A 22,947-nucleotide genomic window follows, 5' to 3' on the forward strand; every position below is an offset into this window, starting at 1 on the left:
TTTATAAGTACAGATAGACTGGATAAATAGAAAGAAAATATCATCCACATAAATTATATTTATCCAACTTGCCTCATGAGAGCAAACGGTAGATATGACAACACACGCTTTACAAAATTTTAACTAAATACAAAACTAAACTAAAACTTTCAAAGATGTTCAGCTCTATAATGTGACATTCAAGAGTTTTAATCACGATTTGAATAGCAGCTTCTTAAGATGACATGAATAAATACATAAACATATACAGATCCAGATAAAAATGTTTTAGGTGTGATACAGTTTAGCTATTGTATACTGTAATTGAGTTACCACAAAAACCCTCACTGTGCTCTTCCGAACAACATGCGCTGAGCTTTAAACTTCATAAGAGACTACAGTGGTTCTTACCCCAGAATGACACACCAACTCAGTCTGCTTGGAGCAAAAATGTCTCATTTTTATGCTAAACATATTTTATTTACCTGGCAGTCAAATGCTCTGAAATATGTTTCTGCAGAGCCACATAATTTACTGATTCATGGTTATAAATCCCCTTGAGCCCTTGACAATGCAATAAATAAAACTCTTGATATGCAGTATTCAAAGCTTATTTTTGCCTATAAGAGTTATTTTCTGAGACTGTTGGTAGGTGCAAATATGACTCCTGAGAGAGAGCAAGAAGCTGAGTCTGATGTGTTTGCGTGGGGTTGTTTGTTTGTGTGTGTGTGTGTGTGTGTGTCGTGCGTACGTGCGTGGATGTATGTGTAGCATTGGTGATGCATACTGAGAGAAGGGAATTCAATTCAACTTTGAGATGGCCTATTTTTATTTTTTTATTTTTTATTTTTAAACAATGTTCTGTGGCACCATACAATGGCACATGCCCTGACATTAAATGAAAATTAAACAGATGTAACAAAGTTAAATAACTCAATCAGACTTTGATATGCTCCTGTTGCAAGCCTTTGGTGCTTTAAATCTTTTGACCGCAGATAAGATGTCAGATGACTGGGAATGATTTGATTTTATATTTTATCATCCTGTCAATTTTAAAAGATGCATATGATTGTGTGTCTGTGATCTTTGACTAAAATCAACAGTTTTCCATTTTTCTCATCTCATGCTTTGATTTTTCCTCTGCCTGCTATTTCTGTCTCTGTTCATTAGTTAATTAGTCCCAACTTCAAGTTCCGGCAGTGACGGAAAATGAATGATTACTCCTCATTTCTCCAGGGTAAGAAACCCATGAGCACACACTTATAATTATGACATAATGGTTGAGTTTTTTTTTGTTTATGTATGATACACTGCAACTGGAATAGGTTACAAAATGCCAATAGCTTAATTCATGCAACAAATATTTTGTATAAAGGCCATTTTAGTTCCTGAATAATATTTCATATGCATTTTTTCACGAGATGTATTTGTATTCTGACTCCATACTCACTCTATGGGCTTTATTTTAAGACTGCTATTCTTAAGTCCTATTCAAACCAAAGGGAGAAGACAAGACAGGTTTTAGTAAAGAAACATGAAAATAAATTGTATTTCTGGGAAAGCTTTTTAGATTCGACCCGGAGGGGCAGGTTCTTAGTGGCTAACACCAGCTCGGAAATTAGGGGCCGTCCGTCGGCGGTGATTAGCCTGGCTTTGGTATCTCTGGGAGGTCTGAAGGAGGGTACGCCTGGCCTTCTTCCAGGTCCAGGTCAAGATGAGGATATTGTCCAGGTATACGAAGACAAACAGATTAAGCATGTCCCGGAGAACATCATTAATCAGGGCTTGGAATACTGCGGGGGCATTGGTGAGCCCGAACGGCATCACCAGATATTCGTAGTGACCCGTGGGGGTGTTGAAGGCCGTCTTCCATTCGTCTCCTTGCCGGATCCGCACGAGATGGTAAGCATTGCGGAGATCCAGTTTAGTAAAAATAGAAGCCCCTTGAAGCAGCTCAAAAGCAGTGGCCATGAGAGGAAGGGGGTATCGATTCCGAACCGTGATCTTGTTAAGGCCCCGGTAATCAATACAAGGCCTAAGACCCCCGTCTTTCTTCTCTACAATAAAGAAACCCGCCCCAGCCGGGGAAGTAGAGGCATGGATGATGCCGGCTGACAAGGGCTCCTTAATGTAGGTATCCATAGCTGAGTGCTCGGGGGAGGACAAGGAGAAGATCCGACCCCTGGGAGGGCAGGAACCAGGGAGTAGATCAATGGCACAGTCGTAAGTGCGGTGAGGCGGTAAGGAAGTAACCCGGGACTTGCTGAACACTGCCATGAACCGATGGTAAACCTCCTGTAGCTGGACGGGGACAGGCGTTTCCCGAAAGCTCGGGGCAAGTGGAACGGAAGTGGCCGGCAAGCCCGCAGTAGAGGCACCGACGCTCCCTCATGCGACGTTCCCTTTCATTGGGAGAAAGCCTGGAACGGCCTAACTGCATGTCCTCCGGGGAATCATGGAGCTGTTCAGGGGCCGGGGAAGCTCTGAACGAAGAAACACAAACTGGAGAAACAGAGTTGCTCAGAGGAACTTGGGACTGAGACACCTGGTGGCAAACCATTCTCCGCTCTCTCAGACGATTGTCCAGGCGGATGGCCAATGCTATGAGGGACTCAAGATCCCCGGCTGGTTCTCGGGTGGCTAACTCATCTTGAAGGGGCTCAGACAACCCTCCATGAAAACAGGCCCTCAGCGCTTCATCATTCCATCCGCTCCTTGCTGCTATGGTCCGAAATTCAATGGCCAAATCCGCCGTGCTGCGGGAACCTTGACAGAGAGAAAGTAGGCGCTTGGAAGCTTCTCGACCACTGACAGGATGATCAAACACCCGCTTGAACTCTTCAAAAAATGCCGCATAGGAGTCACAACAGGCCTCCTGGGATTGCCACACTGTGGAGGCCCAAGAGAGCGCCTTGTCTGAAAGAATGGTAATAATGTAAGCAATCTTGGAACGGTCTGTGGGAAAACTTGAGGGTTGGAGCTTGAAGGTGAGGGAGCCCTGGCAGGAACTTGGATCTCCAGCAAACGGCTTGGGAGGTGGAAGTCTGGGCTCCACCACTGGAGAAGGCCTGTCACCACTCGGGGGTGATCTGGGGGAAGGTGAAAGACCAGGGAGGCGTTCAAAGAGCTGGTGGATGGAACTCATCATATCGGCCAGGAGTTGCGAATGACTGGTCATCAATTCTTCTTGTCGGCTGAGAACGGCTTCATGGCGCTGGAAATATGCCTCATGTTGAGCAATCACCGCCAATAGGTCCTTGGAACTGAGTGTCTCTGGGTCCATGAGTGACTCGGTTTTTCTGTCACGAGCAGGGCTCAAACTTGGGTCTCAGATGTGGAGAGTTGAGTGTTCTACCACTTAGCCACAGAGGAGGTAATGTTGGACCCAAACGAAACACTCAAGGCAGTAGTCCAGGCAAAGTAGATTTATATAAGGGTATAATTTAAAAGGGTACTTTGCAAGTCCAAAAAATCCAACAAAGGTTCTTCTCAAAAAGAGGTATTGCTACAGTAGAGATAATGCAAATAATAACAGGAGAGAAATAAAATAACTCCACGAGGGGAGAAAAACAAAATCAAACAACTAAGAACAGCTTACTTGGGATAACTTGGATAACATGGAAGGACTCGGTGGAACACAGCAGGAGACACATAGCAAGACTCAAAAACCGAGTGAGGGACAAGGGGGAAAAAACACAGCTAAAATACTCTAGGGGAAACAAGGCACAGGTGACCTGGATAACGCTAACAAGGACACATGAGGAAGAACTAAGGCAGAGGGGAACACAGGTGACCTCTAGAGGCCCGGAGACAAACAACAGGAGGCAGGATGCTGACAGATTACACTGTATTCTTACACACTTTAAAATACCGTCTGGCGGTCCGAGGAAGTTGTACTCGGAACCGTCATATCCTGCCTGAGATAGGAGGCAGAGGTGAGGAGCCTACCCCCAAAAAGTGAGAGAAAGTAGTATACTACCCCCAAAAGAGATGATCCAGTTTGGTACGAACCAGGTCTTGTGAGAAAAATGAAAGATGTGAGCATCAGAATTTGACATCAAATTTGTGATATCTCTGGCATGGTTGTGTGAAGCCTTTGCAATTGGAAATTTTTATTTGTATTTATTTTTTTGGGCTCTCCGGCGAGGCCCCTAGTTATGCAGAATCTGCATAAGGCAAGAAGCGTGATATGCGGCCCTACGTTAGGCCGGCGTTGCTCTGCAGTATATTTGTTGAAAGATAAACATCATTTGATTATGAAAACCCTCAGACGAGGGAAGAGTTGTTTGAGGTATCTTTGCCGAAGGTGGACAATGTGTGTAAAGCCATATGATAATGGCGACGTTGCGTGCAGTCCCTTTGTTGAACGACATTTGATTTGAAAACCCTTCGACGAGGGAAGAGTTGTTTGGATATCTTTGCCGAAGGTGGACAACGTGTGTAAAGCCATGCGATAACGGCGACGTTGCGTGCAATCCCATTGTTGAAAGACATTTGATTTGAAAGCCCTCCGACGAGGGAAGAGTTGTTTGGGTATCTTTGCCGAAGGTGGGCAACGTGTGTAAAGCCATACGATAATGGTGACGTTGCTTGCAGTCCCTTCGTTGAAAGACATTTGATTGTGGAAACCCTCAGGCGAGGGAAGAATTGTGTGGGTATCTTTGCTGAAAGGTGGGCGACGTGCGTAAAGCCATACGATAATGGTGACGCTGAGGGCATTCCCTTCGTTGAAAGGAACTGTTTGATTATGAAAACCCTCCGACGACGGAAGTAACATTTTATTTATTTGTATTTTTTTTATGGTTATCTTTGCCAGGGTTACAGCATGTATAGAGCCATACGATAATGGCAATGTTGTCGTGCAATACCTTGTTGAAGGATATCCCGTTATGGTGCCAGCTTTCCAGCGAGGGCAGCTGGCTTGTGCAATGCCCATGCAAAGGAACCATGCTTGAGAATATGGAAGCCCTGGCAAGGGGGGTAGACATAGTTATGCGCTATCCTTGCGAACGGTGGGCGTGCTTGAATAGAATCGGATGTGCCGGGAGAGAGCCACCAACCACCACCAGATATGCATGAGAACTTGTGGCTGATGGAGAGTTGAGCTTGTTTGATGATTTGGGTTAGGTTGACCATTTCAGGTACGATTGGGGAGACCGGCGGCCAAGCATCTTCATTGTGGATTCCAGTATACCTCGAAGGGTGCCAGTAGAAGCTGGTCTGTGTAACTCCTGCAAACGAGGGAGGGAGTCCGAGATTACGTTGAAAACCCAGGAATGTGTCCGGGAATAATGAAGTTGCAGGAAATGCTCTGCCATGTCAGACGTCTCATAAGGGACATGATGGTTCGAGGAGGATTTAAGTGACGACTGCGGAATTGTCGCATACCTACGATACTTTTGCGTGTCTGAAGGGAACCCATATGACGCTGGCCGTGACGGTGGGTGTGGAATACTTAAGGCGTCTTTTAAAATTCTCTTGTTGATTTAGCTTGCTGTGGCATCACAAAATGCAGCTGCTCTGGGAATGTGTATCCCATTCCTGTTACTCCATATAGGGTAAAGAACTATTTCATTGGAGGGTATAGTGGAATGTTGTTTTGTTGGACCATATAATGAAGTGCTGTACAAATAAACGTGGAAGGATTTGATAGCTTGAGTCTCTGTGTCATATCTTTCTTCCCTTAGCTGAGCCGCATTGAGATGGGGATTGCAGATCAAGAAAATTTATTAAATACATTAAATGACTAAATTATCTATATATTGATATATTGAAAAAAGTATAATTCTGGCCATTTTCCTGTGAACCATGATCCTAGAGAGTCCTATGGTGGGAGCTGTGTCCGTGAATAGGGACATGTCATCCGGAGATTCGCAGCAGCCATCATCGATTGGTAGATAGGAGAGGTTGTCTATGGAATGAGCTAGTGTGGGGAGGCGGGAAACGAAGGAGTGGCCTTGAGGAATGATAAGCATGGCAAAATTGAGGTGGCCTGATAGGGACTGGAGATTGCGTTATGAGGCCCAAACTGACCAGAGAACGATGTGCAAATAGACCTGATCCTGTTGTGTTTCTTTAGGCAGGAAAGCTTGCGTGTTTAGGGAATAGAGCGTGATGCCTAGAAATTCGAGAGATGTTGTTTTTTTTTTGTTTTTTTTCCTTCCTCGAGCTGGAGCAAATAGAGTTAGAAGAATAATGGCTTCGTAAGAGTTTTGTTGTTGGCTGTAAAAGTGAACATAGGAGTCTTATGTACTCCTGGCGTCAGAGCTGCTGAGGATGCAGTGGACAGTTTTGTTTTTGAAGGAAATGTGCCCCAAAACGGCAAAATGTGTGTATGTTTGTGCAAACCATTTTACACCGGACTGCTTTGTGAATGTGTGTCAATATAAATCTGTATCTTCAAAATGTGATTCTCAAGCATTGATCAGTACCAACTGTTCGAGTCCCAGATTTACCTCCTGAAGATGCAAGTATCGCGCTTTATATTTTGTGAATATTAGCAAATCTCCTGCCCGAATGTGCTTGATAGCTGATTCCAAGGCTAATGCGCTAAAGTTACCATTGTCGCGGACTGCATTCGCGGAGACTGGATATACATATATATTCATACATATATGGCTGAATTCCGGTATTTAGGCTGTCAATCATATTGGTTCTGATTTGTTGCTGCTGTAGTGTCTTAAGCGGGGGCTGAAAAGGCACAGCCCTCTTCCGGAAAGGGGGCGGGGAGTGGCAGCTCATTTGCATTTAAAGAGACATGCACAAAATCAGCGTATTTTGATTCCACCCTAAAGAGACATTTATAACATGGTATAGTAAATGGCCATTTACACCCATCCTGCAGCCAAACCTCATAAACATTACCAAGGCCATCCTTGCATTCTATGACTTCCAAGACATTGGAAGACCATACATCTTGGATGTTATAGTGCCCAAGAGGGTGACTCCTATGATAAACTAATGTACATGATGATGTATGTGTTTCTGGATACCTTGGTCCCTGCTGAGCAGCCTTTGCCTGCATACACCGAGACTAAATGCTCCTTATGCTGGAGAATCCAGTCACTTACACTTCCTTCTGGTGGCTTCTCAGCATTCCCCAATAAAAAAAAAATTCAGTAACTGTGGCCAAAAATAAGTTAATAGGGGGAGTGCTTTGTTGACTGATTGACAGTGTGAAAGGAACTGTGATATAACGATATAACACTCCATCTTCCCTAATCCGGCGCCAATGTTTAACATGCTTCCTCGTCCCTTCGGGACCTTGCACCACTTATCTTGTTTGGTGGGTTTCCCATCTTCCATTAACCCCCAAAAACCCCAATTACTGGGTCAAAGGCCTGCAGATTCTTTTGCATGAGCACAGCATTTACTGCCAAAGATTGAACCACATGGGAACTCCACCCTGGGCTTGTTGACAAACAATCACCTCAGCATGAACTACCGTTCCCACATTACTTACCACCTGACTATTACTTGTAGGCAGGGGGACGGAATTGGCCCCAGGCCAATGTTTGATTGAAAAGTCAAAACAGGCCAATTGAGAAGCTCAGCAATGTTCTACGACTACCAAATTCACATTTTGTAGATAGCTCAACAGGTTATTATCAGTATACATTGGGAACTTATTTCCCATCAAATACTCCCTAAACTTCTCAGTTCCCAACCACATCAATGCCAAAAACCCCAGATTCATGGAGCTGTAGTTCAACATAATGGTCTCAGGAGGGCGTAGACCTCTACTCTCAAATGCAATGGGCCAAAATTTTCCTCCCTGGTCATGTGACAAAATCACCCCAAGCACACGAAGGCTGGGGAATACACCAACTTGTCTTTGAGGTCCATAAAGGCTTGATCACAGGTATCAGTCCAATATTGTACATTCCTCTTCTTACCACCTTGTAGGGCTCCAACCAACTTATGTAAGGGTACAGCTATTGCTGCAAAACCCTTAACAAAACTATGGTAATATGATCCAAATCCAAGAAAATAATGTAGTTCTATAACATTACAAGGACTGCTTTTCATGTAGAAAAATAATCACCGTTATAAAAACTAATACCTTCTGATTTGAGTAGATGGGCAATAAATACACTGTCAAAAATAAATAAATTAAGGTATAACAAAAATACAACCCAAAATAATTATAATGAATAGCCTTTTTGAATTTATGGTAATCAGGCTGTAAACAACTTCAGCTTTTTAAAATAAAAATTTGAAATCTGTGTCACACACCCATAAACAAACAAAACAAAACATGATTACACAGTATTCTTACATACTTTAAAATACATCAGCAATCATCTTGATAAAACATTTAATTTTAACCTCTATATGATCTCCCTTGTTGTCAGATAGAGTACTCATAATCTCCAATTATGTGAAAATCACTGAGACACCCGTGGAGCAGCATCCGAGATCACACCATATTGATCACCGCAAACGAGTGAACATACAAACAATTGCACATTAATTGCCGAATAGCACACCAAACACCTCATATCAAACCATACAATAAACACATGGCATGATGGTGTAAAAAGATAATGGATTATACAAGCAGAGTTCTTCCAATAATTTCGTACGGAATAATTAAACAACCTACCCAAACATGAAAGACAAGACATTAAATGGTGGCGAGCGGTATAAAACCTCCACATCTAGCCTACAAACTCAGCACACATTCAGCTGTCTGGATATCCCCAGTAACTTCCCGACAACCACCACGCCAAACAACCATGAACTTGAATGAGCGGAAGCAGGGGTGGACTGGGAAGAGAATTCGGCCCGGAAGGGGGGTGTCGCGGTCCTTTTAGTTGTTGAGGGGTGGGGGTGTCACTGTCATTTTCTGCATATCGCTGCCCCCTTCGGCATATTGCGGTGCCATTTTATGGCCCGTTCTGCATAACGTGGCAGCTCATTTCAGCTTCTAGCTAACCATTCGGCCCATTTCGTGGCCGGCCCGGTTCTCTTGATGGCCAGTCCACCCCTGATCGGCCTCAAAGTGCATCGGCCTGCCGGGAAAATGCCGGTATGCCAGATTACCAATCCTGCCCTGAGGGGAAGTCACACAGAGCACACTTTAAATTTGCGTGAAAGGAATTTATGCAGTGCGTGCTTAGGAACACCATGCCAGTCCAACTACATATTCTGCATGTACTGTATATCATTTGCATTGAATTGAAAGCAAATTTACACTCATTTGCACATTCTTGATTCTCATTTAAAATAATTCAATAATTAAATACAATGTTTAACTAATTAATTTATTAAATATATCAAACTTGACATTAAAATGTTTAAGTCTGTGTGGTGTGATTTTCTAAAACCTGATCGGAATCAGAGCTGATAAAGTTTGAAGCAGCAGTGCTGCTCCCTTCCTCTCTTGGTATCTCTGTCTTTCTCGATCGCTCGCTCACTCACTCACACACACATGCACTCGGGACATTTGACATGTCATTTGCACTCTTTGGTGGAATTTAAAAATCATTGAAGCTCAACCCATGAGTGATACAGGCGTATGAAATGCCAACACCAGCAAATTGGTAGGCCTAGTTCAGTCACAGCAGTATCTAAAATTGTTTTTAGTGCCAGTCAGGCACTTGTGGATGCACAAGATGCTGTGTTCTGAAAATGCTAGAAATTCAGGTTTTAAAAAACTATCTCAAATGTCAATGTTTATATTTTATATAAATTTGCAAATAGTATAGAAATGTAAATGCAAAACCTGTCATCTTTCCTAAATATGAATATTAATATAAACTATAATTTATAATGATTGCAATATACTGACTTGCCAAAAAAAAAAAACAAGTTGCAGTTTGGATTTAAATAAGCAGATACTTAAGAGCCTATGATTGGATCATTATTGCAGTGATTAATATGTTTCAGCTGGAAACATTTATTTCAACCCTAACTGATGCAGTGTGTAGCTTATCATTTCTTAAACAACCATGTCAGAAGACGTTTCTATGTGGTCATGGAAATTATATTACTGTGTTTCAGGAGGGGCTAATTATTGGCCTGCAGCAAGCAAAGAAATCAACTAAGGAGCTTTCTGAAATCACTGGAATTGGTTTAAGAACTGTCCAAAGTTGAGTTGCGTGGCACCATGTGGGGGTTGGACGAGTGAATGGCGAGCTCTGTGAACCTTGCAAGTTTTTAATTATTTTTGTGTCTTAAAACCGGTGAGATATGATACACCCTGCTACATACCTGTTCTATGAAGTCAACATGTCAAAGAATTCAATATCCTCGGCTCTGGAGATATTAAAAGACGCTTACGTGCTCAAGCTGATACCCCAGACCGGGCCGCACACCAGGGACTCAGTTTGGACGGTGCGGTGTGACAGATCCATCATCAACTGTCCAGCATGTCGGTGATGCTGACGAAGGTCATGGAGGACTTGTAGGAAGAGGCATTTTATTTCCAGCAAATTTGTCTGGTTTAGTTAATTTTGACCACTTAATAAAAAGGTTTTCGAGTGATGTGGGAAGGTGGGCTTCATTACATTTATCTATGATTGGGAAGGCTAATGTTATTAAAATTATTATATTAGAATTGTGTTCCAAAAATCAACTACCTGCTACAGTCCCTCCCAGTTGATGACCCCTCTCATACATGGCCTAGGAGGGCTCAGCCTCCAGAACCTGATGATCTGGTCATGCATCCCTAATGACTTACCGTCCACTGCACCATGGTGAGCCGCTATGGCGGCTACATAAACCTTCAAGGTGGAGGGGGATAGCCACCCCTACAGCCTCTTCTGCAGGAATGAGAGCACTGACCTGACTGCGCACCTCTGTGGGTCTTAAGATCGGGAAGAACACCAATTTGCGAATATGTACCACTTTAGGGCATTAAGCAGCCTGGTAGAAGGAGCTCTGGCTTGAGTGATTGTGTCTATGACGGCTAGTGGTAGACCGCTTAGATCTTCCCCATCCTGTTCAAGGGCCAGACTTGGAGGTTCCAGAGGTATGGGTGCGGATGCCAGAGGGTGCCCAGTCCTTGAGAAAGAAGGTGAGTGTGAGATCCGAGAACCAAGTCAGAGTGGGCCAGTAAGGGGCAAACCGCTCATTCAGATTTTCTCTTCGGAGCCGAGCGATCAATGTTCACTGAGCTGAATTCCCATGGCTTCCCATTCACCTCTGCATCTGACTGCATTTCAGCGGCTTCTCCCCCCCTCTACACTGGTGCACTGCAGAGATCGCCCCTGGGTGCTTCGACAGAACCCTAAAAAAAGAATATGTTCTAAAAGAGTGTTATCCTGAAAAAGTATATTTTAAATGAGCGGCTCACACGTAAATGTCTTTTTAAAGATGCCTTTCCGTTTGTGTGTTTCTCCTGGTTGTGTTCATTATCTCTCGATCCCACAATGTCTGTGTTTCGGCCCACGCGGAGACATCGTTCATTGATGGGTCAAGTTCTCAGTGCAAGAACATGACCATAGCAATGTTGTGGTCATGGCTTGCCTTCGTAAGAAAGCAAGCCACCCCAGCGGCTCCCCACCTCGGTCCTTCTACCTACGGGTTTGAGGTCAGTGCGGCTAGCACTGGGGCCGATTTGGGGACCTCAATGGGACCACCTCTTCCGGGCAATCCCCCTCGGACCTCCCATTCCCCAGCACACTTGTTTTCCCCGATCGGTCTTCCAGATGAGTCCACTGGCTCGTCTCCGGCTCGAGCCTCGAATGGGTTTGGACCAGCCCCAAAGGTTTTTTTCTGGAATTGTAGGTTTTGAGTGGAACTGAAGGGGGAGTCAAGTACATTAAATATTATATAACATAGTTTAAATCAAAATGCCATGGTACGGTCACAGCAAGCTACTTTTATGAAAGGCGATTGTGAGAAACTTCACTTAGTGAGATCATGTAAATACTTTAAGTCTAGAGATTGCATTTTATCACACATTTATGGTCAGTATGAACAAAGAGACAGATGTTAGTGAACCCAATAGCAGTTTTCAATGAAGACAATCTATAAAGAGAAATAGCACAAGGTTTGATAAATAAAAGAACAACTTAGCTCAATGCCACTATGAACAAGACTAGACAAGAACAATCTTGTCTTACCTTGAATATTAGCATAACAAAAGGTATGTTCTTTTGTAAAACTAAGGGGCAGATTCAAACTGCAGACATCTTTTTTAAAAATGAATCAATTGATATAGTTAGTGAATTTAAATATCTTGGCATCATTTTAGATTTGAATCTTAACTTCAAGAAGCACATCAAGAAAATGACAAAAACTATCAAATATAACTTGGCAAACTTTAGACAGGTTAGATTGTCCCTCCCTATGGATGTAGCCAAAATATGTATGCATGCGTTAATTTTTTCACATATCTCATACTGCATAACCTGTTGGGGACTGGCCAGTGAATCTGCCATCAGACCCCTAAAATCATTATATAAGCAAGCTATAAAAATCCTTGATAAAAAGCCATTTCGGTACCACCATTGCATGATCTTAGAGAAACATAATTTATTGAGTCTTTTCAAACTTTACTTTAGTGTATAAGATTATACACGGCCTGGCCCCTGCATGTTTACTGGTTTTTGTTTGTAATCGCTCTGCAATTTCTGTCAAATCTACCAGTATAGCTTCTATTTTTGACTGTAACATACCTTTTTGCTGTTCAACCTTTAGAAAATCTGCTTTTTCTTTTAAAGCCACTACACAGTGAAACGCAATAACAGATGGCATAAAGAGCTGCAGTTCCATTAAGAGTTTTAAATCACAACTGAAATCTTTTCTGAATACCACTCAAATCTGTACCCATTGACACTGATGTTGTACTGACAAAATGTGTTTTGTGTATGTGTGTGTATGGAGTGTGGGGTGGGGGGTGTTATTTGTTTGTTTGTACCCTACCTGGGGACTGCAGATGTAAATTAGCCTGTGGCTAACTCTAGTACAATGCATCAAATTGTAATATTTATTTTTGAAATTGTGCATGGTCCCTAATAAATAAATAAATTAAAAAAAAATAAAAGAAAAGGAAACTAAACATGAAGGGTTAGGTATAAATAGGGGCACAAATAAATGTGAATGTAAAACAGCTTAACACAATGATGGACGACAGCTGAGGATGATGACTGGGCTTCTTGGGAAATGTAATACAGAAAGTGAATTCAAAATAAGTCTCTAGAAGACAGGTGAAAACACATAACAGAACAGTCCAGTTCGTGACAGGGACGCCCCCCCCCCCCCACAAAAGGGGCGGCTACCAATTCACAAATGAAAAGGATGGTAATGTAGAAAGAATATCAGGCTGGTGCACCATGGGATGTTTGACAGAAGGACATGAGACCATGGAGGAGTTATTGGGCAATCAGGAGGCCACGGAGGAGCCGCAGGACAAACAGGAGGCCAGAGGGGTGACCTAAGGGAGGAGCCGAAGGTGGAAGTGTGGAACCGCTGGAGGAGGAGCAACCTCCATGGACGTGAGCCAGGGAAGAAGGATCCCTTCTTCTCTTCCACTTCCGGATGGCCGTAATCACAGCTGTGGAAGAATCGGAAGGTAGAGCCATGGTAGGCTCAAGGGGCGGAGCCATGGGAGGGCTCGATGAAGGAAGTCTCCAGGACCACCGAGGCTGGGGACAAAGTGGTCTCCATTGAAGGGAGCTCAGAGACGAATGTAGCCATAATACCTCCCCCCGAAAGGGCTGAAGCTGGCATGAAAGCTGGCTCTGGGATGGATGAAGTTTGCAACGCTGGCTCGTTGGTCATGGCAGGCATGGGCATGTTGGCCTTAGCAGAGCTGGAAGAAGGAGCCATGTAGGGCTTAGAGGAAGGAGCCATGTAATCCACTGCAAAAGGGGTTGACCTTCTCCATCACCCCTACAGCAAAGGCTGATCCACTAAATTCGAACACCAGATCCATAAATTGTGCCAAGGTCCAGTGGCTTTTTTCAGAAGGCTTAAGGCACTTCACAGTTTCATACAAGCCCATTTGGAGAATGCCTTTACAGGCCACATCACTAAAGTTCACTTCATTGGCCAACTCACAAAAGTCCACAATGTAGTCCTCCAGGGAAGGATTTCCCTGAATCAAGAGGCTAACTGCTGGGTTCATGTTGAGGTCTAGTCTTCTGTTGGCATGAACAAAGAGAGAGAGAGATGTTAGTGAACCCAATAGCAGTTTTTAAATGAAGTCATTCTACAAACAAAAATAGCACAAAGTTTTATAAGTCAAGTCAAGTGGTTTTTATTGTCGTTTCAACCATATACAGTTAGTACAGTACACAGCAAAACGAGACAACGTTCCTCCAGGACCATGGTGCTACATAAAAACAACAAAGGACCAACACAGGACCACATGAGACAACACAACGAAATAAAATACCTATATAAAATACCTATATATATACCTATATAAAGTGCACGTGCAAACATGTGCAAAGTACGGGACAGTACAACAAATTACTGACAATGAACAAGACAATAGACACAGTGCAGCGCCGACCAGTACTCAGTAGTGCAAAAAGATGACAGTTTTTAAAAATGTACACATAACATACTATGAGATAGTGTTCTATGCACATAGCAGTTATTGAGGTAGCAGACAGTTATAAAGTGACAGTAATTAAAGTGCAACTCAGGACACGTGTGTGTGTGTGTGTGTCAAACCAGTCTCTGAGTATTGAGGAGTCTGATGGCTTGGGGGAAGAAGCTGTTACACAGTCTGGCCGTGAGGGCCCGAATGCTTCGGTACCTCTTGCCAGACGGCAGGAGGGTAAAGAGTTTGTGTGAGGGGTGTGTGGGGTGTGTGGGGTCATCCACAATGCTGGTTGCTTTGCGGATACAGTGTTTTTTGTAAATGTCTTTGATGGAGGGAAGAGAGACCCCAATGATCTTCTCAGCTGTCCTCACTATCCTCTGCAGGGCTTTGCGGTCCGAAACGGAGCAAGTCCCAAACCAGGCAGTGATGCAGCTGCTCAGGATGCTCTCAATACTCCCTCTATAGAATGTAGTGAGGATGGGGGGTGGGAGATTCTTCCTCAGCCTTCGAAGAAAGTAGAGACGCTGCTGGGCTTTCTTGGTGATAGAGCTGGTGTTGAGGGACCAGGTGAGGTTCTCCGCCAGGTGAACACCAAGGAATTTGGTGCTCTTGACGATCTCCACAGAGGAGCCGTCGATGTTCAGCGGAGTGTGTTCACCTTGTGCTCTCCTAAAGTCAACAACCATCTCTTTTGTTTTGTCGACATTCAGGGACAGGTTGTTGGCTCTACACCAGTTCGTCAGCCGCTGCACCTCCTCTCTGTATGCTGACTCATCGTTCTTGCTGATGAGACCCACCACGGTCGTGGTCATCGGCGAACTTGACGATGTGGTTCGAGCTGTGCATTGCTGCACAGTCGTGAGTCAGCAGAGTGAACAGCAGTGGACTGAGCACACAGCCCTGGGGGCCCCAGTGCTCAGTGTGGTGGTGGTGGAGATGCTGTTCCCGATCCGGACTGACTGAGGTCTCCCAGTCAGGAAGTCCAGGATCCAGTTGCAGAGGGAGGTGTCCAGGCCCAGCAGGTTCAGCTTTCCAATCAGGTGCTGGGGAATGATTGTGTTGAATGCTGAGCTGAAATCTATGAACAGCATTCGAACGTATGAGTCCTTATTGTCTAGGTGGGTGAGGGCCAGATGGAGGGTTGTGGTGATGGCATCGTCCGCTGAATGGTTTGAACGATACGCAAACTGTAGTGGGTCTAGTGAGGGGGCAGCTGGGTCTTAATGTGCCTCATGACGAGCCTCTCGAAGCACTTCATGATGATGGGTGTAAGTGTGACGGGACGGTAGTCGTTGAGGCAGGACACTGAAGACTTCTTTGGCATGGGGATGATGGTGGTGGCCTTGAAGCACGTTGGAACGACGGCGCTGCTCAGAGAGATGTTGAAGATGTCGGTAAGAACATCTGCTAGCTGGTCTGCACATCCTCTGAGCACTCTGCCAGGAATGTTGTCTGGTCCAGCAGCCTTCCGTGGGTTGACTCTACATAGAGTTTTCCTCACATCTGCCGTGGTAAGACAGAGCACCTGGTCGTTGGGAGGAGGGGTGGTCTTCCTTGCCACCACGTCGTTCTGCACTTCAAACCGAGCGTAGAAGTCGTTCAGCGCATCTGGAAGGGAGGCATCTTTGTCACAGGCAACTGATGTTGTCCTGTAGTTGGTGATGGCCTGGATGCCCTGCCACATGTGCCGCGTGTCACCGCTGTCCTGGAAGTGACTGTGGATTCTCTGGGCGTGTGCGCGCTTTGCCTCTCTGATTGCCCGTGACAGTTTGGCCCTAGCTGTTCATAGGGCTGCCTTATCGCCTGCTCTGAAGGCAGAGTCTCGGGACCTCAGCAGCGTGCGCACCTCCGCAGTCATCCACGGCTTCTGGTTGGAGCGTGTGGTGATGGTCTTGGAGAAAGTGACATCATCAATGCACTTGCTGTTGTACCTGGTCACTGATGCTGTGTATTCCTCCAAGTTGGTAGAATCGCCATATGTTGCAGCATCCCTGAACATGTGCCAGTCAGTACACTCAAAACAGTCCTGAAGAGCAGAGATGGCTCCTGCTGGCCAGGTTTTCACCTGCTTCTGAAGCGGTTTTGTGCGTCTGACGAGCGGTCTGTATGCTGGAATTAACATAACAGAGATGTGGTCTGAGTAGCCGAGGTGGGGCGGGCTCCGCCCGCACGCACCTGGGATGGTTGTGTAAACAAGATCAAGCCGCTCGCCTCTCGCTGCAAAGTCCACATACTGATGGAATTTAGGGAGCATTGTCTTGAGATTCGCATGGTTGAAATCTCCGGTGACAATAAACAGTCCGTTGGGGTCAGCGTTCTGCAGTTCGCTCATAGCCCCATACAGTTCACAGAGCGCTTCCTTAGCGTTAGCGCTGGGGAATGTAAACCCGGTTATGTAAACAGTGGTGAATTCCCGTGGTAGATAAAAAGGTCTGCATCTAACAGTCACAAGCTCCAACAGCAATGAACAGTAACTAGAGACTAGCATAGAGTTCTTGCACCATTCCGTGTTGATGTAAACACACAAGCCACCACCGCGAGTCTTACCGCAGAGAGCTGTAGTTCTGTCGGCACAAAACGAGGCGAGCCCGTCTAGCTGAATGGCGGCATCCGGAACTCTGTCGCTGAGCCACGTCTCCGTGAAAACAAAGACGCAGCAATCTCTAAACTCACGCTGCGTAGCCTGCTGAAGTCAGATATAGTCCAGTTTATTGTCCAGGGAGCAAACATTTGAGAGCAGGATAGATGGGAGAGCCGGCCGGCTAGGGTTTGTTTTTAGCCTAGCATGAACCCCCGCCCTCTTGCCGCGCTTCCGCTTTCTCGCACACCGCTTACGACGTCCTCACCCCCGGCCACCGGCATCAGGAGACGCCAAGGACTGGAGGCCTGGTCTCCGCGAGCAAGCCGAGTACGCGTAGCGCCTCCTGCAGGTCATCATGCAGCTTGGTTTTTGCATGAGTCTTATATTTTAGTAGTGTCTGGCGATGGTAGACACGAACACCGGTTGCTCCGATGTCCATGTGCTGCAAAAGTCGGGCTTTTTTAACAAAAATAGCACCATTGTGGATCCGGAGTGGCCGCTGCGTGCTACCGCGCCGCTATCTTGTTTATAAACGAGAACAACTTATTTCAATGCCACTATGAACGAGACTAGACAAGGAATAACTAAACATGTAGGTATAAATAGGGTACGAACGTAGGTACACACAAAGCAGCTGAACACAATGATGGAGGACAGGTGCCGATTATGACTGGGCTTCTTGGGATATTTAGTGCAGAAAGTGAATTCAAAATAAGAGTCTCTAGAAGACAGGAGAAAACACAGAACAATGTGTCATTTACATTTGAGCTTCACAATAAAATTTAGAAATTCTGATCCCAAATTTATTTAAAATCACATGTTTTGGTCCTGTTCTTTTTAAACATTTCTCATGGTGAAAGGCTAGAAGTCTAGAAATGCTGTCTGCCATCTCGGATATGTATGACTTTTTTTCTTCAGCGAAGCACAAATTAAGATTTTTAGAAGAATGTATCAGCTCTTTCGGTCCATACAATGCAAATGAATGTGCCAACATTTTGAAGCTCCAAAAATCATATCGGTCAAAGTAAAAGTAATCTATATGACTGGTTAAATCAGTGTCTTCTGAAGCGATTTGATATGTGAGGCTAAGAAACAGATTCATGTTTTAGAACATTTTTAATATAAAATAAAACATTCTTTGTGTTTTTGGTGATTCACATTCTTCATGCATTACATTACATTACACCCTCTACTGGGCAGGGCAAAAAATTTCTAAGCAAACATTTACATAAATATTGATCTGTTTCTCAGCCAAACCTATCATATCATCGTTTTATGGATTACTTTTATGTTTTCTTATTGTGTTTTTTTGAGCATCAAAATTTTGCCAACCATTCACTTAAATTGTATGGACCTACAGAGCTTGTCATACAGATTCATTATTTTGCATACAATTGTTCCTTGCAAATAATGGAATAGCACCCATCTAAGAATTCATTTACAGCCACTTAGAACAAATTGAGATTTGGTGGGACTGCACAAGTGATTACAGAGAATGGGCTTGGCTATGAATAATTTCCTTGAAATTAACTCGCTGTGGAGAAAGTGGGAGCCTCTCTTCCCTTTGCCGATGCTGAAGTCTCCAGGTGCACTACAGTGTGCTAAAATCACATCCTCAGAGAGAGAGAGTGAGAGTGTGTGAGAGAGAGAGAGAGAGAGAGAAAGAGAGAGAGAAAGATAGAGAGAAAGACACTGACTTTTCTGCATGATAATTTGAGAGGAAAAAGGGGCAGCTTCATTAACTCTTGTCATTTCACCTGCGAGAGGGAAGGCACTCTGAGAGTCTAATGAGATCTGAGGCTGATATGTGGAGACCTGTACCGTCCTCAAGGTGGGACAAGGGCCGCAATGCTAATGCCTGTGTAATTAGCAGGTGGCACTGAGAGAACAGAGCAAGTAATGTTAGTAAGCATCACATTCACAACATGAGACAAGACAGGTCAAGAAACCTCAAGAACTCTCCCTCAAATGTCACAGAATTTCATGAAACAGTTTAAAACATAGGAACATAAGGCTAACACAGTATTATAACTCATTTAAAACTTTGGTTAAGAGAGTTTGGATTTGTCTCAGCCTCAGACAGCATGCCCACGGACCTCCCACAGTCTGTGCAATAACCGCTTGCTTATAGCACACAAAATTGGAAAATACTTTTTCGATCAACTCAGCGCAAACCTAATTGGCTGGTTCGGTGGAACTTCCACAAGTACACACATACAACATGTTTTATCAGTCTGCCTGGAAGCCAAATTGTGTTCTCAAGTTTCCGCACCGATAGCATGAGTGCTTTTCAAGACGAAATAATCACATAATTTGCTCAAGTTTGCCAGATTTGTGACATCAAATATTTTAAATATATTCAGAGTTTTGTTTGAGGTACGTAGCAGAAAGTAAAGCAGAAATCCATGAGCAGAGCTGCATTTTCTGCTATGTTTACTATTTCAGTAAAATTCTTTATGTTTTCTGTGCTCCTGGACTACCAGGGTGGACATCGCCTGCCTGAGCCCAGGAACCAGTCAAGCCACGAGGCTTCAGGGCGGGTGAAGGGTTCAACGGTTCCAGCCCGCCGCTCACGTCCATCTCCGCATCGGCCTGCGACTTGGTGACCACACCTGTAGAGGTAACGACCGCAACAAGGAATTATACAAAGTCAGAAAGGCATCTTTAAAAAGACGCTCTTTGTCAGTGCCACTCTTTTAGGATGGATATATACTAATTTAGAGGAAGAATATACTCTTTTAGGGGTGTTCTCTGCACTCAACCAGTGCACGAGGGGGAGAAACCACTGTAATGCGCCGTAAATCCAACAGCTTTACTTCTCAGAGATGAATGGAACGGCAGAGAGATTCAGCTCGCTGAACATAACCGCTTGGCTCTGAAGAAAACTCTCCACTCGCCAATTCCCATTGCCATTTTCTCAAAGATCAGAGGTGTTTGGAGCTCCCAAGTGCGAACCCTAGTGTCACTTCATCGACACAACGTCGAGACAGATAGGAAAATATAGTTCCTGAGTCCTATCAATAACTTTTTTGTGGTTTTATTGTGTTTTTTTTTTTGTCCTTTTTCAGACCAGAGTCACCATTCACTTACGTCATGACAAATAAATCCTGTGTAGACTTTTTCTTTTTCACAAAAGAAATAAAGGGTTTGGAGCATCATTAGCGTGAATAAATAATGAAATTGCAAATATTGAGTAAATTATTTTCATTTTAAATCATTACTAAATCACTGATAAACATTGTCACAAAACAAACAGCCTTATTAATATCAGTATACCTATGTACATTTACATATCAATATATTTTAAAATAAATAAATCAAAATTTCATTACATTTATAACTATTTAAAATTACATTAAATAATGATTTACTAAATGTGTACTATTTTCTCTAATAATACCAGTGGATGTGGACATTAGTATATCTGAAAAAAATAAATAAAATAATAATAATAATATATATATATTCTGTTACAAATCTTGATACTTGAGACAAATAATTTTAAAGATTATTTTCCTGCTAACAAAAGTTTAAAAATGACACATTTAGCTTAATATGCTAATACAATGAAAGATGTAGGAAGATATATTCGTGCCGAGTTCCACACAAACAGGTTTTTTTCTCAGAGAAGTTAATTTTTTACATTTAGTGCTTTATTGCACTGCTGCTACAGCCATAAACGTGCTGCATGTTCACTGTCGGACATCAAATTATTTGCTGTGGGTAATGTTCCAGTTAAGCATAATCCAAATGTCTATTTGTGATGTGCTGTGGACAGTATTTTTCAGGAGTCATTCTGCAGATTCTGTCTAACACTGCCTTATTAAATAGTTTAGCAGTAAAAAAGCTTGTCAAGCTGTTGTATGCCTTGAACTACATTACATGTAGCTCGCTCGCAGTATTTATAATCGAACAGTTCTACACTTTTTTGCAATAAGAGGTTATAGTTACTTAGTCTTTTAATTTGTTGAATATCCGTTAGCTTCCATGTTAAAGGGCTAAGCTCAGCATCCATATATCCCTTTAAAAGGCATCTGATAGGTGTCACATGGACATAATGCAGCCTAATTATATATGGTTCCTTAACACCAAGTAGTCAATAATAATTCAGACAATGCACTGACTAGTCGATTATGAAAATTGGTAGTTTTCCACATCCCCACCTTTTATCTGCAAATTCTGTATTACAAAGTGAACCGCTCAATGTAAATTAAACAGCTTTTATTGAGCTACTGGATTCTTCATCTGATGCGAGTGCACATCGTTTTAAACATATTTCTAAAAAGTGCTTTTTATGTCTTTATGTGTAAATCATTTTTAGTTAGCAAACATTTACTGCATGCACCTTTGAGCATTGTATACTATGTAAGAGATAATCAGCACATCATTATCACAAAATAATCCCCATCAGAGTTATCAGTACTCTGACACAGGGTCATCCAGGGGTATATTTTGAAATAATGAGTGTCTGACTTAACGTACTTACATTGCTACTTACCAAATAAATTAATGAATGAACATGAAATACTGATTGAGTTGAAATTATTTTATTATGTGAGAAGAAAGAGCCAATGGACTGCTACGAGAGACATGTAGTTAGCACAATGTAGGTGATTTCTTGCCAAGAACAACAGTTAAATATACTCTTTAGTGATCATTATACAAAAAAAAAAATATTTGATTGCAGAATGCTTTGATCACTATTGTCCAATCAGAATCAAGTTTTCTAGGGAGCCATTTTAGTTATTGAACGTTATTATGAAGTGTTACCAAAGTACATTGTTGCAGTAAATGATAATTACAGCAATATTCAGAACAGGTACATTATTGTATCTTATCATAACATTATATATTATATATTATAAGTATTATATATTATTACATATAATAAATACAGTAATAATAAGATACAAAAATATAGCATGTTGGCATGTAGCAACATAACATAACTGTTATCATATTTAAAGGTCTATGTTCAAAGTGACAGAATAGAGGCAGAGAAAGCACCATTAGTTTGCAACAATCTTATTTAAAATAATGAGTCTGTTGCTCCGACATCTAAGGGTCTGACAGCGGCAGAATTTGACAGACCAAAACTCTGCTATAAGGTGTGCAGTAAGAGTGGCTGTCCAAAAGTGAAGGCACTAGGAATGATGACAAAGGTGGTGCTGTTAAGCTGTTAAACTATACCACTTTCAACAATTAAGAATTTATCTTTACTGGGAACATCAAGAGCCAATTATCAGATATGCTGACTCACTGAGACTGAAAAAAGTTGTCAATCAGTAAAAAAAAAAAGAAAAAAAAGAAAGACTTAATGATGTCTTTCTTCATGGTTTGGGTTAAGCTGACCCCCCTCAACATTTACTAACAGAGGAGAATGTATAAATGACATCAAAGAGATAGTAAAAGGTAAAGGCTACATACTGTATTTCAAAGCACTGCAAAGTTATTATGGAAACTTCACATTAAAATACATTAGAATTTCTGATTTTGTTGCTGATTGGACTGAGTAGGTCTTGATATTAAAATGTATTTGCTTTTTCACTCTTGTTTTTGTCTCTTAAAGTCTTCACTTAGATCATTCCAGGCCAAAATTATTTAACGTAGGCCTGCATGAATCATAATTTGGATCTGCAATTCTGAAATGGATAAATAATTCACAAGAAACCTTCAGAATCCTATACATAGCATGTCCTAGATATTTTATGGAATATTGTCCTCATTCAAGACTACCTCACACATTATTCCTATCAGAGGAATACACACTCACACTTGCTGATTGGAGGCCTGGATTCACATCATGGTAAAACAAAGCTAGACACCAGATTATTTCTTTAGTTTGTCTAAGAGGTAGCAATACATCCTATGAGTAATCACCTTT

The sequence above is a fragment of the Xyrauchen texanus genome, chromosome 5 (assembly GCF_025860055.1).
Source record: "Xyrauchen texanus isolate HMW12.3.18 chromosome 5, RBS_HiC_50CHRs, whole genome shotgun sequence".
Classification (NCBI taxonomy): Eukaryota; Metazoa; Chordata; class Actinopteri; order Cypriniformes; family Catostomidae; genus Xyrauchen; species Xyrauchen texanus.